Source organism: Triticum aestivum, chromosome 3D (assembly GCF_018294505.1).
Source record: "Triticum aestivum cultivar Chinese Spring chromosome 3D, IWGSC CS RefSeq v2.1, whole genome shotgun sequence".
NCBI classification, from domain to species: domain Eukaryota; kingdom Viridiplantae; phylum Streptophyta; class Magnoliopsida; order Poales; family Poaceae; genus Triticum; species Triticum aestivum.
The window spans coordinates 313,733,329-313,751,194 of NC_057802.1; the positions used below are offsets into that span (position 1 = coordinate 313,733,329).

At 43.5% G+C, this 17,866-nt stretch overlaps 1 long non-coding RNA gene across 2 annotated transcripts; it reads right to left on the reverse strand.

The window, feature by feature from the left end:
* Positions 1-200: 200 nt before the first annotated feature.
* Positions 201-3,091, reverse strand: LOC123074538 (uncharacterized). Of its 2 annotated transcripts, none has more exons than XR_006436010.1 (4): positions 2,702-3,091; positions 2,472-2,554; positions 1,152-1,367; positions 201-318 (listed from the first exon to the last, which is right to left on the reverse strand). It is a non-coding gene; the product is annotated as an uncharacterized lncRNA (long non-coding RNA). The 2 variants fall into 2 exon arrangements; XR_006436009.1 differs by having other exon boundaries at positions 1,152-1,370.
* Positions 3,092-17,866: the final 14,775 nt, after the last annotated feature.

A 17,866-nucleotide genomic window follows, 5' to 3' on the forward strand; every position in this document is an offset into this window, starting at 1 on the left:
AGAGACCAAATAGGCATTAATTCTGTTTCTTCTTATATCCATTCATTTTCATAGAAAATCAAACACACACATATATATATGACCAATATAGGATATCCAACACATGTTACCAATAGTAGCAAGTTTCATCCATACATATACATAGTTTCATCAATATTACACTTTTCATCCATAGGTAGCAAGTTTCACAAAGTAAAAAACAAAAACTAAACACAAGCACTCCATATCTGAAATTACAAGAAATGACCTAAAACTAAATATCTATTTTCCTAGGCAGCACACACTTGACCACCATAGCAGCTTGCCGGACCATTGTATCTGTGGAGCACAAAACAGTAGTCAGCCTGATTAGAAATTTTAAGGAGAGCAGTGCTAGTTTAAGAGTATGAACAGATAGAAATGGTGCATAAATTCCTATTATTCAACAAACATAAGTTATTTCCAAGTGAAACACGGGGCAATGTTATCCACTTCAAAACAGAACAAAACACACAGGTACACACATCGTCAAGTTTTTTCCACAAATGAGTTACTTATTGAGTTCAAGAAATGACCAAGGGCCTAATTGGTTCACAGGACCTAAAAACTCATAAGTAGGAAAATCACTGGGTTGCAATGTCATGCCCTCTCTTGATACAATATGATCGACAGGATGTTTGAGTGCATCATAGAAAACCATAGGAGTTTTTCAAGGATGCATATTACAATCATATGGAATAATTTGAAGCAGAGAGGCCCCAAAAGGGGAAATCATGCTATGTGGGAAAAGAGAATACCATTCACTGCAATGAAAAATATAGCATGCCATAATCACTATTCTAGAGCACATATCCGTACCAAAACATTTATAGTGTTTCCAACTCTTCTAAGCATGTGAGAACACTATGAGGACAATCAAATTGAGTTATCTAAGCAATTTGACAAGCAAATGGAGTTAACACGGTGCCCAGCGTTAGGGATTTAGTGACGGCAGCAGTCTTCCAGCCGACTTCCTCAATAGAAGGGACAGACCCGGTGCTAGAAGTAGAACAAGAACGTTGATACACAAGATAAGCACAAGCCCTTGAGAGCAGTCTGCTTGGTAGAACAATTAATTAACCTCTAGAAGCAGAAGAAGCACGTTGATAGACAAGTTATTATGAAGAACCAACCTTGAGAGCGGTCTGCTTGCGCAAGATATCATTGGACTTGAACATGACTGCGGCAATCTAGAACATGACTGCGGCGGCCTCCGAGACGGCCGACGATGTGGCGTTGAAGCACGCGGCGATCCCGAACCGCGTCATCCCTGTTTCCAGTAGTGTGGGTGGGTTCATCCTCCTGGTTGTCGTCGCCGTCGAGGTACTCATCCTCTCGTTGTCGTCCTACTGCTGCTCCAAATCGAAGCACACATGCATCATACATACATACATACATACATACATACATGACCAAATATGATTTGAAATAGATAGAACCAAAGTGCAACTAGCCTAGTATATACATGACCTCAGCAGGAACCATAGTTATATAACAAGTAGTCCTACACAAGAACGTACAGTCCGGTGGCATCAAGCACTAAACCAAACCTCATCACACACCCGCCCACCTAGTTTGGTTTCACAACCAGCAGCATTGAAACGAACTAGGCTACAATAGAGCAATGTTTGCAGGGAAATAACCAACCTCACAGTGAGGGTCGCGGTGGATGACCTCACAGGTAATCTAAAACCATGCATGTGACAGTGAAAATTAATGCCTGAGCCATTGTTTTAAAGGCGTCCGTATCTCGTCGCTATAACGGACACCATACAGACCCAGGCTCGCAATACCTTTATGGCGTCGCTATATCGTCGCTATAATGCTATAAAGGGGGTCGCTCGCCATAAAACGCAATACGCCATTAAAACAATGGCCTGAGCATTACGAATATAAAGCCAATTCTTTTCTTTGAAACTAAAATGAGTAGGTGGGCATGTATCGCAAACCGACTCCTTGAAAAGACACGCTAATGTCTGGACATTATGAATCATAAACCAATTCTTTTTGTTTGACAGCCACAACTAGCAGTACATGATCGAAACAAATCATGCGAAAATTAGTCTGGATATCAAAAAATAGCAAAGATAATAGCTAGTAGCACTGTCCAGAAGCATGTGTATGTGTGACAACAGAAGCAGCCATTTTTAGAAAAATTAAACCAATCCAAAATGTTAATCAATTAAGCAGCTCTCTGGTTCGCACAACATATAGGAGGGTAGTGGTCTACTATGTTTAGAACTAGAGCCCCACAGACATGCATGTATCTAAATTTAGAAACAAGATTAGCTCACTTGATCTGCATTATTTCTCACACAGAAGTTAAACAAGCAACCAGCCATAGTAATCAAACAGAGGAGAACACCATTGGTATTCAACATGTTGTAAAGAAATCTACTCTGGAATCAGAGAGCATGCAACATAAAATAAAATTAAACAAGGAACATTCAGACCTTCATGGACATGCAGATCGCCCCACCTCCCTTGCCCTTCTTCTGGTCTTTCTCCTCCTTCCTCACCCCCTTCTACTAGTTTTCTATGGACACAAAAAGCACCAAATTAATGCCCCTAAAAACAAACCCGGTGAGATCAGAAATTGCACAAGGGAAAAAGGAAAAAAATTCCCAAATCGAAAGAAACAGGGGGTTGAGAGAGGGAGAGAGGCGAGATGGGTGAGGAGGACCTTGGATGCCGTTGCGTGGTGGTGGATAAGGCCCTCCTCTGCCACTGCCTTGTGGTGGAGAAGCGGCGTCCAGCAGGCGCAGCCGCGTGAGGAGCCATGCGAGGAGGCGTAGAGGACCGCCGGAGGCACGCCGGCGGCGGAGATGAGGCCGTGCACCAAACCCTAGCCGCAGAGGGATGGGTTGGGAGCGAGCGTTCGAGGGAGGAAGGGACGGATCTGGCCAGAGGAATCGATGCAGCGGGGCGGGGTGAGCTCGGTAGCGTGCTGCGCGCCGACCATGGCCGCCGGAGCTCGCCGGAATAAGGTCGGTGGCGGTGGCGGCGGCGACGGCTGTGGCTAATCCTAGGGCGCGGGAGAGCAGAGAGGAGATGCGGGTGCAGGGGCAGTGGGTTCAACGCGGCCGGGTGGGGAGAGAGAGAGGAGGTGGGGGCAACATTTTTTTTATCCGTAAAAAAAAGATAGCCCCACCTCTTTGCCGTCTGCCAGCAGATGGCAAAGAATCTTTGCCGTCTGCTGGCACATGGCAAAGAGGTGGGGCTGGTGCACCGTTACAGCGCTGGCGTCCACTGGACCCACCCATCTCTTTGCCATCTGCCAGCAGACGGCAAAGATTCTTTGCCATCTGCCAACAGACGGCAAAGAACTGGCTGATGGCAAAGAGCTTCTTTGTCGTCCGCTTCCTCTTTGTTGTCCGCTTTCTTCTGGCTGATGGCAAAGCCGTTCTTTGCCGTCCGCAAGTGGATGGCAACGAGGGGGCAGACGACAAATCTGCTGATTCCAGTAGTGATAGACTCCTGCAAAATATTAGTCTCTTCTTGGACAGCAGGGTTATTCTCAATAAATACATCAATATCGTAATTATATTTATAATTATCATAGCAATATTTAAAGATAGCAAGATTTTCAGGTCTACAAACTGAATCATCAAAATCTTCAAACTTTTCAAACAAAGATTCAATTTCATATGCACCCTTAAAAGCAACAAGTTCTTCTATTCATTCTACATCATAGTAATCATATATACCTCTAGCATAAGAAGCCAAGGTTTCATTATCATTAAATTCGCATGAATAGGGAAGGTGTGGAACCTCAATCTTAGAGCAACAAGTATAATCATATCTCAAGCATACATTCCAAGCATACCATTGCAACATTTCGATTTGATCCCATAAAAGTTTTCCCTTTTGAGTCAAGCGATAATCCCTAAAGTATTCGCGTTGATCCAATGTTACTCCCATTATCAAGTTGAATGGTTTTTTTCAGGATTATCAAAGTAGTGCATAATATCTTTTACATAACGAGCATCGAGGGTTTTAGGAGGTTCCCCATCTCCATGAGTAGCAAGTACCACTAATTTTTTTGGTGTTTCGTGTTCCATATCCATGACTAAAGATAGAGAACAACTTAGAACAAGGAATAAAAACTACTTAGTGATAAAGCAAACAAGCACAGGCGAGAATATTCACCCCACCTATTGCTCTCCGGCCACGGCACTAGAAAAAGGTCTTGATAACCCACAAGTATAGGGGACCGTTTGTAGCCTTCTTCGATAAATAAGAGTGTCGAACCCAACGAGGAGCCAAAGGCAGAACAAATATTCCCTCAAGTTCTATCGACCACTGATACAACTCTACGCACACTTGACGTTTGCTTTACCGGAAACAAGTATGAAACTAGTTTGTAGGAGTGATGCTAGATCTACTTTGCAAGAATAAAACTAGAAGTACTTTGCAAGATAATAAAAGTTAGATGTTTAGTAAAAGGGGTTTGTGTCAACAAGAAAGTTATTTGTCCCTAGGCAATCGATAACAAGTACCGGTAATCATTCTTGTAATTTTATATGAGGGAGAGGCATTTGCTAGCATACTTTCTCTACTTGGATCATATGCACTTATGATTGGAACTCTAGCAAGCATCCGCAACTACTAAAGATCATTAAGGTCGTGAAACCCAACAATAGCATTAAGTATCAAGTCTCTCTTTATTCCCATACGTCATACCCCACCTACTCGGGTCTAAGTTTCTGTCACTCCCGCAATCCACCATAAGCGAACCATGAACATATTGCAACACCTACAGCGGGGGGCCCTCATGTTTGCGCGAGAATGGAGGGCACCGTAGGACAGCACCATAAATAAAATATACAATCATACCAACCAAGATCACGATTAACCCATAGGACAAAATGGATCTACTCAAACATCATGGGATAACCATAGATCATTGGGAAATAATATATGGAGTTGAGCACCATGTTTAAGTAGAGATTACAGCGGGGGCAAGAGGTGTTACACCGCTGCATAGAGGGGGAGAAAGTTGGTGTTGATGGTAGCAAAATTGTTGATGTAGATCGACGTCCCGATCGTTGTCCCGGTGGCACTCCGGCGCCACCGGAAGCGAGGGGGAGAGAACCCCCTCCTTCTTCTTCTTCCTTGGCCTCCCCCTAGATGGGAGGAGAGTTCCCCCTCTGGTCCATGGCCTCCATGGCCACGGAGGGGCGGGAGCCCCTCCGAGATTGGATCTCCCTCTCTGTTCTCTTCTGTTTCGCGCTCCGAGATCTGGCCGAAAACCGTTTCTTATATTCCCGGAGATCCGTAACTCCGATTGCGCTGAGATTTTAACATGATTTTTTCGGACATAAGCTTCCTTGCGCCCAAAGTATAGCTCCAACCGACATACGAGGTGGGCACAACCCACCACCACGCGCCAGGGGCCTCTGGCGCGCCCTGGGCCTTGTGGGCTGTGTGGGCCTCCGTTTGTGGTGATTCCAACTCCCAAAAATCACATATATTCCAAAATAATTCTCCATGAAATTTTATTGCATTTGGACTTCGCTTGATATGGATTTTTTGCGATACAAAAACATGCAGAAAACAGGAACTGGCGCTGGGCACTGGATCAATAGGTTAGTCCAATAAATCATATTAAAAGTTGCCAAAAGTATGTAAAAGTGTAGGATCGAAAGTATGTCTAGAGGGGGGGTGGTTAGACTACTTGACCAAATAAAAATCTATCATTTTCCCAATTTTAAGTCTTGGCAGATTTTAGCAACTTAGCACAAGTCAAGCAGTCAACCTACACATGCAAGTCTAAGAGTATAGCAGCGGAATGTAAAACATTGCACATGAAGGTGAAGGGAGGAGTTTGGAGGGAGCAAACGCAATGTAGACGCGGAGATTTTTTCCGTGGTTCCGATAGGTGGTGCTATCGTACATCCATGTTGATGGAGACTTCAACCCACAAAGGGTAACGGTTGCGTGAGTCCATGGAGGGCTCCACCCATGAAGAGTCCACGAAGAAGCAACCTTGTCTATCCCACCATGGCCATCGCCCATGAAGGACTTGCCTCACTAGGGTAGATCTTCATGAAGTAGGCGATCTCCTTGCCCGTACAAACTTCTTGGTTCAACTCCACAATCTTGACGGAGGCTCCCAAGTGACACCTAACCAATCTAGGAGACCCACTCTCCAAAAGGTAATAGATGGTGTGTTGATGATGAACTCCTTGCTCTTGTGCTTCAGATGATAGTCTCCCCAACACTCAACTCTCTCTCACAGATTTGGATTTGGTGGAAAGATGATTTGAGTGGAAAGCAACTTGGAGAAGGCTAGAGATCAAGATTCATGTGGTTGGAATGGAATATCTTGACTTCAACACATGAGTTGGTGGTTCTCTCTCAGAAAATGTATGCTGGAAGTGTAGGTACGTTCTGATGGCTCTCTCTCAGAATGAAGAGTGGGTGGAGGGGGTATTTATAGCCTCCACACAAAATCTAACCGTCACACACAATTCACCAAACTTGGTGGGACCGAATCGGAAAACTCAGTCAGACCGATTCAGTTCAAAATGTGAACGTTGGGCTTTTCGGTGGGACCGACATGTCAACTCGGTGGGACCGATTTCATTAGGGTTAAGGCATAACGTAATCTCGGTGCGACCAATTACTCAAACTCGGTGGGACCGACTTTGGTAATAAGCTAACCAGAGAGTTCGTCAGACAAACTCGGTGGGACCGATTCGCTCATTTCGGTGAGACCGAAATGTTACGAAGGGGAAACAGAGAGTTTGCATTGCGAACTCGGTGGGACCGATCGCTCATCTCGGTTAGACCGAAACATTACGAAGGGAAACAGAGAGTTTGCAATCCCATCTCGGTGAGACCGAGATCCCTATCGGTGAGACCGAAGTGACTAGGGTTTCTGGCAGTGGCTATGTCAAATGAACTCGGTGGCGCCGGATAGATCAAATTGGTAGGGCCGAGTTTGACTTTTGGTTTGGGACATATGTGGATATGAGAAAGTGGTTGAGGGTTTTTGGAGCATATCACTAAGCATTTTGAGCAAGCAAGCCATTAAGCAACACCTCATCCCCTTTTAATAGTATTGGCTTTTCCTATGGACTCAATGTGATCTTGGATCACTAAAATGAAAATGTAGAGTCTTGAGCTTGAGCCAATATGTGTCCTTAGCATTTTGAGGAGTCCACATTCCTAATCCATGCCATGCCAATCATTGAACTTTCTGAAATGATCATCTTTAAATAGCATTAGTTCAATGAGCTATATGTTGTTAGTAATTACCAAAACCACCCAGGGATAGTTGCACTTTCAATCTCCCCCTTTTTGGTAATTGATGACAACATATAGATCAAAGCTTCGACAAATGATAATAAGATTTAAAAAACATCGTCGCTTTGAGAAGTATGTGATAAGCAAGAGCTCCCCCTAAATTTGTGCATTATTTGAATTTGCTTTTGAATGAAAATGCACAATCGATTTGGATCATGGGTTATTCTTCCATGTCACATACATCTTGGTGGAGCGCTCAAAATGATAGGAATTAAAACATGCACTCATCACCAAGGAAAGTGAATGATCATATAGGGATATAAGAGATAATAATATCAAGCAAGCATTATAGTATGATATGATCAAACACATGATCATATAAGTACTTCACACGCAGACATAGAGTATCAAACGAGCACACACAAAAGTATCAACCAAATAGAAAGTAGCAAGAGAGACAAAGAAGCAAAACACTCTCTCTCGAAGCTTATGATCTATACATTTCTCCCCCTTTGGCAACAAGTTACCAAAAAGTTTTAAAATGCATTGTGCTATGTGTCTCTCAGGCTTGGTCTTTGGGAGGTGGTGTAGAGAGAACTCCAAGGACGAAGGCATTAATTGATGTAGCTGGAGCTGGTGGAGTGGCTGCTGGAGGTGGAACTAAAGCTGTTGCTGCTGGTGCAGATGAAATAGCTCTTGTATCTGGCACTAGCACTGCAGCTGACCTCTGACCTCTTTGCACTCGCTGAAAAGTATCTGTAGTACCCTGTCCTCTCTTATCCTCTGCTTCCTCCTGGAGCTGCTCAACTGCAGTCTGTATCTCAGTGACTTTCAAATCAAGATCATAAAACTTTGTTTCTATAATCCTCTCCAAGCTCTCCTGATTCTGAGTCAGGGTGGCCAAGCCCTTCTCAATCCTCAATGTTGCCTGAATCAGATAAGCTAGTTGATCTTGTTTGCTCTTCAAGAACACTTCTGATGCCTCATCAACACTAGGCATCTTTGCAGCTTTTTCTGCCTTTGCCTTTGCTCTCTTCTCATGTGCTTGCACTGATGATGGTTCATCCTCATTCATCACAACTGTGTTATCTTCAAATTCTGGGTGCAAAGGTAAATGCTCCTTGTCCAACAAGTAAGTGCCTGTGCCCATCTTGGAGTTGATGAGCACCTGGATGTGTAGAGCATACCCACATGATCTCTTCTGATCAGCAGCTGTCCTTTTGATTGTCTCTACAATCGGACTCATGACTTTGAATTTTTGAGGAACATCAAAGATCTACAACAAGTTGATGGAATGTCCTCTAATCATCTTGTGATCTCCAGACTTGGGTAACAGTGTATGCCTCAAGATGGTGTTGATAGTAGGTAGACCAGACAGCAAATAGTGTACAGATCCAAACTTGTGTGTGTCCCATGAAGGAAATATGCCCTAGAGGCAATAATAAAGTTATTATTTATTTCCTTATTTCATGATAAATGTTTATTATTCATGCTAGAACTGTATTAACCGGAAACATAATACTTGTGTGAATACATAGACAAACAGAGTGTCACTAGTATGCCTCTACTTGACTAGCTCGTTGATCAAAGATGGTTATGTTTCCTAGACATAGACATGAGTTTTCATTTGATTAACGGGATCACATGATTAGGAGAATGATGTGATTTACTTGACCCATTCCGTTAGCTTAGCACTTGATCGTTTAGTATTCTGCTATTGCTTTCTTCATGACTTATACATGTTCCTATGACTATGAGATTATGCAACTCCCGTTAACCAGAGGAATACTTTGTGTGCTACCAAACGTCACAATGTAACTGGGTGATTATAAAGGTTCTCTACAGGTGTCTCCGAAGGTACTTGTTGGGTTGGCGTATTTCGAGATTAGGATTTTTCACTCCGATTGTCGGAGAGCTATCTCTGGGCCCACTCGGTAATGCACATCACTGTAAGCCTTGCAAGCATTGTAACTAATGAGTTAGTTGCGGGATGATGTATTATGGAACGAGTAAAGAGACTTGCCGGTAATGAGATTGAACTAGGTATTGAGATATCGACGATCGAATCTCGGGCAAGTAACATACAGATGACAAAGGGAACAACGTATGTTGTTATGCGGTTTGACCGATAAAGATCTTCATAGAGTATGTAGGAGCCAATATGAGCATCCAGGTTCCGCTATTGGTTATTGACCAGAGACGTGTCTCGGTCATGTCTACATAGTTCTCGAACCCGTAGGGTCCGCACGCTTAAAGTTCGATGACGATTTGTATTATGAGTTATGTGATTTGATGTACCGAAGGTAGTTCTGAGTCCCGGATGAGATCGGGGACAAGACGAGGAGTCTCGAAATGGTCGAGACGTAAAGATCGATATATTGGACGACTATATTCAGACATCGGAAAGGTTCCGAGTGATTCGGGTATTTTCGGAGTACCGGGGAGTTACGGGAATTCACCGGGAGAAGTATTGGGCCTTATTGGGCCATACGGGAATAGAGGAGAGAGGCCAAAAGGAAGGAGGCGCGCGCCCCCCTTCTGGTCCGAATTGGACAAGGGGTGCAGCCCCTTTTTCCTTCTCCCTCTCCCCCTCTTTCCTTCTCTCCTACTCCAGAAAGGAAAGGGGAATCCTACTAGGACTTGGGAGTCCTAGTAGGACTCCCGACACTTGGCGCGCCCCCTCTAGGGCCGGCCTCTCCCTTGCTCCTTTATATACAAGGGCAGGGGGGCACCCCCATAGACACACAAGTTGATCGATTGATCTATTCCAGCCGTGTGCGGTGCCCCCCCCCCCACCATATTCCACCTTGGTCATATCGTAGCGGTGCTTAGGCGAAGCCCTGCGTCGGTAGCAACATCATCACCGTCACCACGCCGTCGTGCTGACGGAACTCTCCCGTGAACCTCTGCTGGATCGGAGTTTGCGGGACGTCATCGAGCTGAACGTGTGCTGAACTCGGAGGTGCGGTACGTTCGGTACTTGGATCGGTCGGATCGTGAAGACGTACGACTACATCAACCGCGTTGTGCTAACGCTTCCACTTTCGGTCTACGAGGGTACGTGTACGACACTCTCCCCTCTCGTTCCTATGCATCACCTTGATCCTGTGTGTGCGTAGGAATTTTTTTGAAATTACTACGTCCCCCAACAGTGGCATCCGAGCCAGGTTTTATGCGTAGATGTTATATGCACGAGTAGAACACAAGTGAGTTGTGGGCGATACAAGTCATACTGCTTACCAGCATGTCATACTTTGGTTCGGCGGTATTGTAGGATGAAGTGGCCCGGACCGACATTACGCGTATGCTTACGCGAGACTGGTCCTACCAATGTGCTTTGCACACAGGTGGCTGGCGGGTGTCAGTTTCTCCAACTTCAGTTGAACCAAGTTTGGCTACGCCCGGTCCTTGAGAAGGTTAAAACATCACTAACTTGATGAACTATCATTGTGGTTTTGATGCATAGGTAAGAACGGTTCTTGCTCAGCCCGTAGCAGCCACGTAAAACTTGCAACAACAAAGTAGAGGACGTCTAACTTGTTTTTGCAGGGCATGTTGTGATGTGATATGGTCAAGGCATGATGCTATATTTTATTGTATGAGATGATCATGTTTTGTAACCGAGTTATCGGCAACTGGCAGGAGCCATATGGTTGTCGCTTTATTGTATGCAATGCAATCGCCCTGTAATTGATTTACTTTATCACTAAGTGGCAGCGATAGTCGTAGAAGCAATAGTTGGCGAGACGACAACGATGCTACGATGGAGATCAAGGTGTCGCGCCGGTGACGATGGTGATCATGACGATGCTTCGGAGATGGAGATCACAAGCACAAGATGATGATGGCCATATCATATCACTTATATTGATTGCATGTGATGTTTATCTTTTATGCATCTTATTTTGCTTAGATCGATGGTAGCATTATAAGATGATCTCTCACTAAATTTCAAGGTATAAGTGTTCTCCCTGAGTATGCACCGTTGCGAAAGTTCTTCGTGTTGAGACACCACGTGATGATCGGGTGTGATAGGCTCTACGTTCAAATACAACGGGTGCAAAACAGTTGCACACGCGGAATACTCAGGTTAAACTTGACGAGCCTACCATATGCAGATATGGCCTCGGAACACTCAGACCGAAAGGTCGAGCGTGAATCATATAGTAGATATGATCAACATAGTGATGTTCACCATTGAAAACTACTCCATCTCACGTGATGATCGGACATGGTTTAGTTGATTTCGATCACGTGATCACTTAGATGATTAGAGAGATGTCTATCTAAGTGGGAGTTCTTAAGTAATATGATTAATTGAACTTTAATTTATCATGAACTTAGTCCTGGTAGTATTAAGCATATCTATATGGTAGATCAATAGCTCGCGTTTAGCTCCCCTGTTTTACTTTTGATATGTTCCTAGAGAAAACTAAGTTGAAAGATGTTAGTAGCAATGATGCGGATTGGATCCGTGATCTGAGGATTATCCTCATTGCTGCACAGAAGAATTATGTCCTTGATGCACCGCTAGGTGACAGACCGATTGCAGGAGCAAATGCAGACGTTATGAACGTTTGGCAAGCTCGATATGATGACTACTTGATAGTTTAGTGCACCATGCTTTACGGCTTAGAATCGGGGCTTCAAAGACGTTTTTGAAATGTCATGGAGCATATAAGATGTTCCTAATGTTGAAATTAGTATTTCAGACTCATGCCCGTGTCGAGAGGTATGAGACCTCTGACAGTACTTTGCCTAAAAGATGGAGGAGAATAGCTCAACCAGTGAGCATGTGCTCAGATTGTCTGGGTACTACAATTACTTGAATCAAGTGGGAGTTAATCTTCTAGAAAAGATAGTAATTGACAAATTTCTCTAGTCACTATCACCAAGTTACTAGAACTTCGTGATGAACTATAATATGCAAGGGATGACGAAAAAAATTCCCAAGCTCTTCGCGATGCTAAAATCGGCGAAGGTAGAAATCAAGAAAAACATCAAGTGTTGATGGTTGACAAGACCACTAATTTCAAGAAAAGGGGCAAAGGGAAGAAGGGGAACTTCAAGAAGAACGGCAAGCAAGTTGCTGCTCGAGTGAAGAAGCCCAAGTCTGGACCTAAGCCTGAGACTAAGTGCTTCTACTGCAAAGGGACTGGTCACTTGAAGCGGAACTACCCCAAGTAATTGGCGGATAAGAAGGATGGCAAAGTGAACATAGGTATATTTGATATACATGTTATTGATGTGTACTTTACTAGTGTTTATAGCAACCCCTCGGTATTTGATACTAGTTCAGTTGCTAAAAGTAGTAACTCGAAACGAGAGTTGCAAAATGAAGAGAAACTAGTTAAGGGTGAAGTGACGATGTGTGTTGGAAGTAGTTCCAAGATTGATATGATCATCATCGCACACTCCCTATACTTTCAGGATTAGTGTTGAACCTAAATAAATGTTATTTGGTGTTTGTGGTTAGCATGAATATGATTTGATCATGTTTATTGCAATACGGTTATTCATTTAAGTTAGAGAATAATTGTTGTTCTGTTTACATGAATAAAACCTTCTATGGTCATACACCCAATGAAAATGGTTTGTTGGATCTTGATTGCAGTGATACACATATTCATAATGTTGAAGCCAAAAGATGCAGAGTTGGTAATGATAGTGCAACTAATTTGTGGCACTGCCATTTGGGTCATATTGGTGTAAAGTGCATGAAGAAACTCCATACTGATGGACTTCTGGAATCACTTAATTATGAATCACTTGGTACTTGCGAACCATGCCTCATGGGCAAGATGACTAAAACGCCGTTCTCCGGAACAATGGAGCGAGCAACGGATTTATTGGAAATCATACATACTGATGTATGTGGTCCGATGAATATTGAGGCTCGCGGCGGGTATCGTTATTTTCTCACCTTCACAGATGATTTGAGCAGATATGGGTATATCTACTTGATGAAACATAAATCTGAAACATTTGAAAAGTTCAAATAATTTCAGAGTGAAGTGGAAAATCATCGTAACAAGAAAATAAAGTTTCTACGATCTGATCATGGAGGAGAATATTTGAGTTATGAGTTTGGCCTTCATTTGAAACAATGCGGAATAGTTTCGCAACTCACGCCACCTCGTACACCACAGCATAATGGTGTGTTCGAACATCGTAACCGTACTTTATTAGATATGGTGCACTCTATGATGTCTCTTACCGATTTACCACTATCGTTTTGGGGTTATGCATTAGAGACAGTTGCATTCACGTTAAATAGGGCACCATCTAAATCCGTTGAGGCGACACCGTTGAACTATTGTTTAGCAATAAACCTAAGCTGTCGTCTCTTAAAGTTTGGGGTTACGATGCTTATGTGAAAAAGGTTTCATCCTGATAAGCTCAAACCCAAATCGGAGAAATGTGTCTTCATAGGATACCCAAAGGAGACAGTTGGGTACACCTTCTATCACAGATCCGAAGGCAAGACATTCGTTGCTAAGAATGGATCCTTTCTAGAGAAGGATTTTTTTCCGAAAGAAGTGAGTGGGAGGAAAGTAGAACTTGATGAGGTAACTGTACCTGCTCCCTTATTGGAAAGTAGTTCATCACAGAAATTTGTTCCTGTGATTCCTACACCAATTAGTGAGGAAGCTAATGATGATGATCATGTAAACTTCACATCAAGTTACTACCAAACCTTTTAGGTAAACCAGAGTGAGATCCGCACCAGAGTGGTACGGTAATCCTATTCTGGAGGTCATGTTACTTGACCATGACGAACCTACGAACTATGAGGAAGCAATGATGAGCCCAGATTCCGTGAAATGGCTTGAGGCCATGAAATCTGAGATGGGATCCATATATGAGAACAAAGTGTGGACTTTGGTTGACTTGCCCGATAATCGGCTAGCTATAGAAAATAAATGGATCTTCAAGAGGAAGAGGACGCTGATAGTAGTGTTACTATCTACAAAGCTATAATTATCGCAAAAAGGTTTTCGACAAATTCAAGGTGTTGACTACGATGAGATTTTCTCACTCGTAGAGATGCTTAAGTCTGTCCGAATCATGTTAGCAATTGCCGCATTTTATGAAATCTGGCAAATGGATAAACAAAACTGCATTCCTTAATGGATTTATTAAAGAAGAGTTGTATATGATGCAACCAGAAGGTTTTGTCAATCCTAAAGGTGCTAACAAAATATACAAGCTCCAGCGATCCATCTATGGACTGGTGCAAGCATCTCGGAGTTGGAATATACGCTTTGATAAATTGATCAAAGCATATCGTTTTATACAGACTTGCGGTGAAGCCTGTATTTATAAGAAAGTGAGTGGGAGCACAACAACATTTCTGATAAGTATATGTGAATGACATATTGTTGATCGGAAATAATGTAGAATTATTCTGCAAAGCATAAAGGAGTATTTGAAAGGAGTTTTTCAAAGAAAGACCTCGGTGAAGCTGCTTACATATTGAGCATCAAGATCTATAGAGATAGATCAAGACGCTTGATAAGTTTTTTCAATGAGTACATACCTTGAAAAGATTTTGAAATAGTTCAAAATGGAACAGTCAAAGAAAGAGTTCTTGTCTGTGTTACAAGGTATGAAGTTGAGTAAAGACTCAAAACCCGACCACGGCAGAAAAATAGAAAGAGAATGAAGAGTCATTGCCTATGCCTCAGTCATAGGTTCTATCAAGTATGCCATGCTGAGTACCAGACCTATTGTGTACCTCACCATAAGTTTGGCAAGGGAGTACAATAGTGATCGAGGGGTAGATCACTGGACAGCGGTCAAAATTATCCTTAGCTGAATAAGGATATGTTTCTCGATTATGGAGGTGACAAAAGGTTCGTCGTAAAGAGTTACATCAATGCAGGCTTTGACACCGATCTGGATGACTCTAAGTCTCGATCTAGATACATATTGATAGTGGGAGCAATTAGCTAGAGTAGCTCCGTGCAGAGCATTGTTGACATAGAAATTTGCAAAATACATACGGATCTGAATATGGCAGACCCGTTGACTAAACTTCTCTCACAAGCAAAACATGATCACACCTTAGTACTCTTTGGGTGTTAATCACATAGCGATGTGAACTAGATTATTGACTCTAGTAAACCCTTTGGGTGTTGATCATATGACGATGTGAACTATGGGTGTTAATCACATGATGATGTGAACTATTGATGATAAATCACATGGCGATGTGATCTTGATTATTGACTCTAGTGCAAGTAGGAGACTGAAGGAAATATGCCCTAGAGGCAATAATAAAGTTATTATTTATTTCCTTATTTCATGATAAATTTTTATTATTCATGCTAGAATTGTATTAAACGGAAACATAATACTTGTCTGAATACATAGACAAACACAGTGTCACTAGTATGCCTCTACTTGACTAGCTCGTTAATCGAAGATGGTTATGTTTCCTAGCCATAGACATGAGTTGTCATTTGATTAACGGGATCACATCATTAGGAGAATGATGTGATTGACTTGACCCATTCTGTTAGCTTAGCACTTGATCGTTTAGTATTCTGCTATTGCTTTCTTCATGACTTATACATGTTCCTATGACTATGAGATTATGCAACTCCCGTTTATCGGAGGAACACTTTGTGTGCTACCAAACGTCACAACGTAACTGGGTGATTATAAAGGTGCTCTGCAGGTGTCTCCGAAGGTACTTGTTGGGTTGGCGTATTTCGAGATTAGGATTTGTCACTCCGATTGTCGCAGAGGTATCTCTGGGCCCACTCGGTAATGCACATCACTATAAGCCTTGCAAGCATTGTAACTAATGAGTTAGTTGCGGGATGATGTATTACAGAACGAGTAAAGAGACTTGCCGGTAACGAGATTGAACTAGGTATTGAGATACCGACGATCGAATCTCGGGCAAGTAACATAATGACAAAGGGAACAACGTATGTTGTTATGCGGTTTGACCGATAAAGATCTTCGTAGAGTATGTAGGAGCCAATATGAGCATCCAGGTTCCGCTATTGGTTATTGACTAGAGACGTGTCTCGGTCATGTCTACATAGTTCTCGAACCCGTAGGGTCCGCACGCTTAAAGTTCGATGAAGATTTGTATTATGAGTTATGTGATTTGATGTACCGAAGGTAGTTCGGAGTCCCGGATGAGATCGGGGACAAGACGAGGAGTCTCAAAATGGCCGAGACGTAAAGATCGATATATTGGACGACTATATTCGGACATCGGAAAGGTTCCGAGTGATTCGGGTATTTTCGGAGTACCGGTGAGTTACGGGAATTCACCGGGAGGAGTATTGGGCCTTATTGGGCCATACGAGAATTGAAGAGAGAGGCCAAAAGGAAGGAGGCGCGCGCCCCCCTTCTGGTCCGAATTGGACAAGGGGTGCAGCCCCTTTTTCCTTCTCCCTCTCCCCCTCTTTCCTTCTCTCCTACTCCGGAAAGGAAAGGGGAATCCTACTAGGACTTGGGAGTCCTAGTAGGACTCCCCACACTTGGCGCGCCCCCTCTAGGGCCGGCCTCTCCCTTGCTCCTTTATATACGGGGGCAGGGGGCACCCCAGAGACACACAAGTTGATCGATTGATCTATTCCAGCCGTGTGCGGTGCCCCCCTCCACCATATTCCACCTCGGTCATATCGTAGCGGTGCTTAGGCGAAGCCCTGCGTCGGTAGCAACATCATCACCGTCACCACGCCGTCGTGCTGACGGAACTGTCCCGTGAACCTCTACTGGATCGGAGTTCGTGGGACGTCATCGAGCTGAACGTGTGCTGAACTCGGAGGTGCGGTACGTTCGGTACTTGGACCGGTCGGATCGTGAAGACGTACGACTACATCAACCGCGTTGTGCTAACGCTTCCGCTTTCGGTCTACGAGGGTACATGGACGGCACTCTCCCCTCTCGTTGCTATGCATCACCTTGATCCTCTGTGTGCGTAGGAATTTTTTTGAAATTACTACGTTCCCCAGCATCCCAAGCTTTGTCTAGGATCTCCTTGTACATATTTGCCATAGAGTTGTGGTCTTTCTTCTTCTTGGCATACACATCCAAATCATCCTCATGCTCTTCTGGGGCATTGATCAACTTGGCCCACTCAGCAACAGTTGATTGGTACCTTGTACCTTCAGACATCCACACTATTCTTTCATCTAGATAGAAATGAGCAGTGGAGTAAACCTACATAATGAGCTCATCATTTCATTTTATGAGCTTCTGTCCAACAAACTTGTCAAATCCACAAGCTTTGAAGCTTTCATGCACTCCTGGGAAATAATCTTCATTCTCATCAATGAATGCCCAATCAACCCACTTCATATCACAGACAATTGGCTTCTTGTCAAGCAGAATAGTCTCATAGAAATCTTGTTGTTCTTTGGTGTGGAACCTGTAGTCCACAACAGTCCTCCTCCTCACAACATAGGGATCGGACTGTCTCCACAATCTCAGTCCTGCATCCTTCCTGATGTGCATGTCCTCAGCCACTGGATGAGTGTCATTGTGTTCTGGAATCTTTGGTTTCAGTTTTCTCAGCACTTGGGCTTCATCATCTTCTTCTTCAACTTCAGGCACTGGGGCCTTGTTCTTC